General features: G+C 42.0%; 1 pseudogene; it reads left to right on the top strand.

Annotated features, from left to right (window-relative positions):
- Positions 1 to 4,433: 4,433 nt before the first annotated feature.
- LOC118150470 (short transmembrane mitochondrial protein 1 pseudogene) lies at positions 4,434 to 5,328 on the top strand (annotated as a pseudogene).
- The last annotated feature ends 2,561 nt before the right edge of the window (positions 5,329 to 7,889 follow it).

The following is a 7,889-nucleotide window of genomic DNA, read 5'->3' as shown; positions in this document are numbered from 1 at the left end:
CCTTCAGAAATTTCTTGGGAATACTTTACTTCTCTGGGAGACATTACCCAGATGATTTCATTCTACTGTTTTGTTTTGTGTTGTTTTTGTTTTTGAGACAGGGTCAGCCAGGCTAGAGTGCAGTGGTGTGATCATAGTTTACTGTAACCTTGAACTCCTGGGCTCAAGTGATCTTCCTGCCTCAGCCTCTCAAGTCGCTAGGACTATAGGCACATGCCACCACACCCAGCTAATTAAAAAAATATTTTTTTTGTAGAGACAGGATTTAGCTGTCTTGTCCAAGCTGGTCTCAAACTCCTAGTCTCAGCTAATTCTCTCACCTTGACCTCTCAAATCATCCCACTCTTTGTACCCCTGAAGAAATTTTGGGGTTACTTTTAGAAATGTTCTTAAATCTTTTCCCCTCCCTTTTTAAACTTTTTTTTTTTTTTTTTTTTGAGACGGAGTTTCGCTTTTGTTACCCAGGCTGGAGTGCAATGGCGCAATCTCAGCTCACCGCAACTTCCGCCTCCTGGGTTCAGGCAATTCTCCTGCCTCAGCCTCCTGAGTAGCTAGGATTACAGGCACGTGCCACCATGCCCAGCTAATTTTTTGTATTTTTAGTAGAGACGGGGTTTCACCATATTGACCAGAATGGTCTTGATCTCTTGACCTCGTGATCCACCCACCTCGGCCTCCCAAAGTGCTGGGATTACAGGCTTGAGCCACTGCGCCCGGCCTAAACTGTTATTTTTTTAATTCATTTATTTATTTAAAACTGATCTTTCAGAAATGATTTAATGTGGCCTATGATGGTGCAATCAAATACATCAGAAAGATCAAAACTAAAGTTGGTAGGGAAAAAGAGAAAGTAAAGAAGGGAAAGAAAAAAAGAGTAGGAGAGAAAAGGAGAAAGTGAAAAAGAAAAAAGGAAACAGATTAAAAATGAATAGTTGTCTGTAAAATTTATATGGCTCAAAAGTTATTTAGCAATTAGGAGGAAGAAAAAGAAAATTATACACTTCAAAATGTTCATGAGATAAAACCAAACCAACTAAGAGAATAAGAACTATTTTTGGTGTGAAGACAGGAATTCCCCCAGAGATTTGCTGCAATATTCTCATTCTATTACTTTTTAAAAACAGTAAACAAAGCAATGCTTCTAACCCCAGGTACTCTGGTGAGGTTTAAAAAAAGACATTTTTAGGTAGCAACTGATTCTAATTACATATTTTATTTTCTATCCTAACTTTGGAAAGAATTTATCTGAAACTGCACACAAATTATGAAATCTTCATATTCCTTACTTAGTGCTCAAGAACCTATTTTGTCCAGTGGAGATAGCCAGGTATGGGGTGTCAGAGACCAAAGAGTGTTTGGAGAGAATCCTCCTGAAGTCACTTTGTATGGGCATCAAAGCTCAAACAGGTTAAGGTAGTATCCACATGTGGTGGTGGTGGAGGAGGATGCTCCCCAGCCTGGGACATTGGAGTTTGAGCCAGGTGAAGAGTTCCTCCCAACTATCTATGGTGTATTTTTTTTTTTTTGAGCAGAGAGAAGACAAACAGCTCTCTCTCTATACAGAGAGGGGTCTCTGAGCAGAAAAAACCAGCGATGCACCAGATTTTATAGTCAGGTTTGAGGAGGTGGTGTCTGATTTACATAGGGCTCACAGATTAGTTTGATCAGGTATGATGTTTACATAGACTATGACATTCCCTGATCGTGTCAAATAAGATTGCTTCCCTGAACTGTAAAGCTTCCTGCACATTGCATACAGAGAGGATAAAAGATACGGTGGTCACAGACAGGAAAGGAGGAAATTACAGTAGGAAAGCTGGAGATTCTGTTGCCGACCCCAGAGGCTGGAGTCAGTCCAGAAGCTTTTCGATAGTACCGGGAGCTAGTCCTGGTCAGAAATCCTCAGTTGCCTCAGGACTTCTTCCAGCCCCACCTGACCACTAAGTCCTCCGTGGAAGGAAGCTGGTTCAAATATGGCCAATTGCCCAGCAACCTGTGGGTGCTGGGGGATTCTCTATGTTTTCCCTAGTAAGCCTGTCCCTCAAGTCTTGTAAGGCTGGCAGCCACACTAATTGTTTTTAAATGGCTGAAAGGGGCCCAGTATTTGGTTTGATCTGGTTCTAAAATGGAGACCAAGAGCCTTGAAATGAAAGGACAGAGTTGGAGTCCACTTCTCTATTCATTGTTTCGATGAATGTTGTGCCTTGGTATCTCGGACAAGGTCCCCATTATGATTATGAAGTGACTATATTGTCTGGGGTATATACCCTGGGGTTCATTGTCATGCGCCAGGAAAATTTAGGACATGGACACACATGAGGAGTTTAGGAGTGGAGGTTTAATAGGCAGAAGAGAAGAGAAAGAGAAACAGCTCTCTCTATAGAGAGCAGAAAGGACCCTATGGTGTATTTTAAACTAAACAGATTGCAAGCTTCGTGTGGCAAATACTGATATTTGCTTACCCAGTATCCACTCTTTACACCTTTACTGTCAGAACCTCAATTTTTCAGTGAGACAATGTACCTAATAAAAATACTTCCTCAGACTCCCTTGAAGCCAGGATGGACATGTGATCCAGCTCTGGCAAATGGGATCTAGGCAGAAGTCTACTGCATGAGGCTTCTGGGAAAGTTGTTTTCCCAATGAAAGGGGACAGACTTAGCTGCCCTTTTGCCACTCACTTTCTCCATTCTTTCTGCCTAGAATGCAGTCACAGTACTTACGAGGTATGAGAGCTATCTTACCAGAATATAGAAAAAACTAGATGATTAGGATGGCCAAGAAAGAAGACAGAAAGAGCCCAAGACCTTTCGATCCCACTAACCCACTTTCTAACCCACTGTGGGTTGTCTCCCTCAAGAGTTTGTTACATGAGAACCAGCGTGTTACTCTTTTTTTGGTAACCACTAACAGTTCTTTTCACCCTCCTACCCCCATCCTACAGTATTCAGCTAATTTCAATAAGAGTTACTGATTTAGTGGCATTAATGTACTAGAACCCCCTCAAACATGTTCATATTTGCATTCATCCAACCAGCTTCTGCCTCAGGCAGTATTTGGCTGCCTAAGGCCAAGATGGGGCAGATATAGAAGTCTTGGTGTTGTCCACAGAGGGTTTTCTGTCATTTGGAAAAAATAAGACATAACAGAAGTAATAATTCAGTGTTTTATAGGATGAAGGGGAAGGGGAACTAACACTAGGACTGGTACTTAATTTATAGAATGCTCAAAATAATTGCAAAGCATGCATCATTCTCATTTGCAGAGGAGGAAACTAAAGACATTACATAGCTGATGAAGATCTAAACAGAAAGTATGTAGCAGAATGTAAGTCAAACTCAGGTCTGATAGTTCTCAAATTCACACTTGTTCTTTGCAACTCTGACACAACTAGCCCAAATGATCAGGGGTCAGTGGCTTCCTGGAGGACATAGAACTTGGGCCAGTCCTGAAGGATGGGCAAAATTTGAAGCTTTGAGGTGGGAGTAGAAAAAGGGATTACAGAGATGGAAAGGAACATAAGCAAAGACCAGCTGGAGATGAAATGGGTAAAGCAGAGGACTCAGTTCTTTAAACACATAGTATCTGTTGACTTACCTTCTGTGATATCCTGTGATAGTCACTGTGGGATATGCCAAGGTTAATTTTGTGAAGTACCTGGCATGTAGTTGCTGCTTAGTTTTGTTTGTTTGTTTGTTTTTGAGACAGAGCCTCATTCTGTCACCGAGGCTGGAGTGCAGTAGCATGATGTAGAGACAGGATCTTGCCATGTTGCTCAGGCTGGTCTCAAACTCCTGGGCTCAAGCGATCCTCTCACCTTGGCCTCCTAAAGTGCTGGGATTACAAGTACAGGTGTGAGCCACTGTACCTGACCACTTTTCTTATACTTTAATGCCTTTAATCCCAGCACTTTGGGAGGCTGAAGCGGGTGGATCACCTGAAGTCTGGAGTTTGAGACCAGTCTGGCCAACATAATGAAACCCCATCTCTACTAAAAATACAAAAAATTAGCCAGGCGTGGAGGTGGGCGCCTGTAATCCCAGCTATTCAGGAGGCTGAGACAAGAGAATCATTTGACCTGGGGGGGCAGGGGTGGGGTATGGAGGTGGCAGTGAGCCGAGATCGTACAATTGCACTCCAGCCTGGGCAACAAGAGTGAAACTCTGTCTCAAAAAAAAAAAGTGCTCTCGTTTCTCAAAGTGAAGGTACTCATCATTTGGATTACTCAGAAAGCTGACAATCTAGCTAGGGAGATTTTTAAATTATTTAAGAGTTCCAAAATAGAAAGTGTCACAAGACGATATAAGACTGGTGATAACAGCCCCAGAGGCTATGCTCTTAACTACTATGCTCTTTTACCCTGCAGTGTATAGGATGTACAGGATGAAAAGATCCCAAGTGAGGACCCTAATCAGGAGGCTCTGTAAGTAACCATGAGGTCAGTAAGTTGATGATGATGGGCGTGAAAAGGAGAGGATGGAGAAGAAAAACATTTCAACAACAGGGCTAGTTAACAGCTGCCTAGCAGAGTGGAAAAAAGAACAAGCTAAAATGACCCCAAAATGTCAGTGGTATAACTAAGATAACTGCATGTCATCAATGGAAATGGAGATGCCAGGACAGGGAGACCATCTGGGAAAGAGAAATGTGATGAGTTGAGTTTAGTACATGGTGAGACAAGGAGAACGATTATTTAACTATTCAAGTGAACATATTTGGTAGAGAGTTGGCAGATTGAGGAATGGCAGTCAGATGAATGGCTGTGCTCAGTAGTGACAGTTGAAGCTGTGGTGTGAAGGTTCATGTACCTAAAGGAAAGAATATAGGGCTGCAGTGGCCCATTGAATCCTTTGTCCTCCTTGCCCTCGTCGACATCACATTCCGGTTCCTGCTTGCATTTACTTTTGGCAATGTGGTTGCAATGTATGTGGCTCAGAACTATGACATACCAAATCTAGCTAAAACAATTGAAGAAATTAAAAAGGAATCAGATGCCAAGAAGATACCCCCTAGTTCATGAGGTCGACTCCAGCACTGCCTTCTGGATACACTGATTCCACTGCTCTTCAGGTCTTCTTTACTGTCTGAACCAAAAGCTTTTGCTTTGTCTTCAGCCTAATGATTTTTCTTCTTTGCTAGACCCTGCATTGCCTTAGAACAAAAATGGAGCTAAGAACTATCCTTCCTTTCCAACATCTTTGCCTCTTCCCATCCTCCTTTCAGCTGCTTGGGAGGTTCTAAGACTGGAATTATGGTGCTAGATTAGTAAACATGACCTTTAATTAGTAGACTCTCCCTTACTCTTCAGGATTTCTACTATAGGTTGAATATCCCTGGTCCAAAAATCTAAAATCTAAAATTTTCCAAGATCTGAAACTTGAGTGTTGACGTGACACTCAAAGGTCATGCTTAAAGGAAATGCTCATTGAAGTATTTTGGATTTCAGCTTTTTGGATTAGGGATGCCCAGCTGGGAAGTATAATATAAATATTCCAGTCTGAAAAAATAAAAAATCCAAAATACTTATGGTTCTAAGCATTTCAGATAAAGGATGCTCAACCTCTATTTTTTGTCAAAAGAAAAATTGATGAGTTTTATATAATTGGTCAGATACAAATAATGCTGATTTTCCAGTGTAGCAATTATAATGGTTAAATATTTGCTAAGTTAGGTTGCTTCCAAGTAATTAAAATTAATATTTAGAAGCAAAAAAAAGAACATAAGGATAAAAGCAGAGGAATCAAGACTGAGTCTTGTACTGTGATGACAGCTGAGGTGGAGGAGGGTAGAGGAAAAAAAGAAATGAGGAGCTAGCCAAAAAGACTAAGTCTCAGAGAAGTAGAAAACACTGAGTCTGGCACAGTTCCTGGCCCAAGAAGCAGTGCTCAGTGAATTCATAGATGGGGGACAACTGCATTCAATATCCCAGGAACCAAAACAGGAGGAAATTTTGAAGAAAAAGGGAGTGATTTTCACTGATGTAAAAAATGCTACAGGGACCGGGTGCAGTAGCTCACTCATGTAATCCCAGCATCTTGGGAGGCCAAGGCAGGTGGATTACTTGACATCAGGAGTTTGAAACCAGCCTGGCCATCATGTTGAAACCCCATCTCTACTAAAAATACTTAAATTAGCCAGGCATGGTGGCAGGTGCCAGTAGTCCCAGCTACTTGGGAGGCTAAGGCAGGAGAATCGCTTGAATCCAGGAGGCAGAGAGAGCCAAGGTCTCGCTGCTGCTCTCCAGCCTGGGTGACAGAGTGAGACTCCATCTCAAAGAAAAAAAAAGCTATAGGGAACAAAGTGTGATTTTAAAAACACACCTATGGATCCTGACAAGATTTAGAAGCATCCTTCTGGAGTATAAGTGGTATGGACAGTGGTAGCATTTTTTTTTTATTTTTGAGACAAGGTCTTGCTCTGTTACCCAGGCTGGATTGCAGTGGCATGATCATGGCTCACTACAGCCTTGACCTGGGCTCAAGCGATCCTCCCACCTCAGCATCCCGAGTAGCTGGGACTACAGACACACACCACCATGCCTACCTTAATTTTTTTGTAGAGATAGGCTCTTGCCATGTTGACCAGGCCGGTTTTGAACTCCTGGACTCAAGCAATCCTCTTGCGTCAGCCTCCCAAGTAACTGGGATTATAGCCACATGCGAAGACAAGATTTTTATTTTATTTTATTTTATTTTGCAGAGACAAGGCCCTACTATGTTGCACAGGCTGATCTAGAACTTCTGGGCTCAAGCGATCTTCCCGCCTCAGCCTCCCAAAGTGCTGGGATTACAGGCATGAGCCACTGCATCTGGCCTGATAGCATTCTTAGGAGGTAAAAAGGAGTAATACACTGACTTGATGGCTGCCTGGCTCCTCTCCCTTAATCAAGTTGGAGTTCTTCATCAGCTCCTTTAGTCACTGAGGAAACATCTTTTATTCTGGGCTCCAGGTCCAGTCTATGATATCCAAAAGCCATCTCTTTCCAGCCATCTTTGAGCACTAATTTTTTTGCTTTCCCTGCATTCCATCTGAAGTAAAAAAAAGACTACCCAACTAATCTTTGGAAAGGTATTCTTGTGATTTTTTTCTACTTATTATTTTCTGCTTTACTCTCTATCACCTTCTTTATGTTTTTTACCCACAACTATTATTTTAAAACAGATAACATATTTATGAAGTTCAAAAATCAAAACTGTAAAAGGCATACATTTAAAAGTCTCATTTCTTTGGCTAGGCACATTGGCTCACACCTATAATCTCAGCACTTTGTGAGGCCAAGGCAGGAGGCAGAGCCTCCTGCTTGAGCCCAGGAGTTCATGACCAGCCTAGGCAACATAGTGAGACCCTGTCTCTACAACAAAAAGAGTCTAATTCTCACTTCTGACCCCACTGTCTGTGTTCCCCCTTACCTTCTATAGGTAACTTGTATTTGTTTCTTATTTATCCTTTCAGTGGTTCTTTTTTGGGTTTTTTTGTTTTTTGAGACAGTCTCACTCTGTCACCCAGGCTGGAGTGCAGTGGCACTATCTTGGCTCACTGCAACCTCTGCCTCCCAGGTTCAAGCGAGTCTCCTGCCTCAGCTTCCTAAGTAGCTGGGATTACAGGGGCCCACCACCACGCCCAGCTAATTTTTGTATTTTTAGTAGAGACAGGGTTTCACCATGTTGCCCATGGTCAGCACTTGTTTTTATTTCAAGCAGCTGAGCCCTGGCTCAAGTCAGAAACATCTGACTCTTCAAATCTAAGCACCACATGTATGCCCTTGTTTTTCATTTTTTGTGTGTTATGCTACCTTTAAAACAGTAATTAGAAGGGGATAATCATCTGCCACCTGAATCCTGGTCTACTGCTACCTTTAAATAAATGCAAAACAATACTTTCTTTTCAAA

This window comes from Callithrix jacchus, chromosome X, assembly GCF_049354715.1.
Source record: "Callithrix jacchus isolate 240 chromosome X, calJac240_pri, whole genome shotgun sequence".
Classification (NCBI taxonomy): domain Eukaryota; kingdom Metazoa; phylum Chordata; class Mammalia; order Primates; family Cebidae; genus Callithrix; species Callithrix jacchus.
This window is presented reverse-complemented; position numbering and strand designations above follow the sequence as displayed.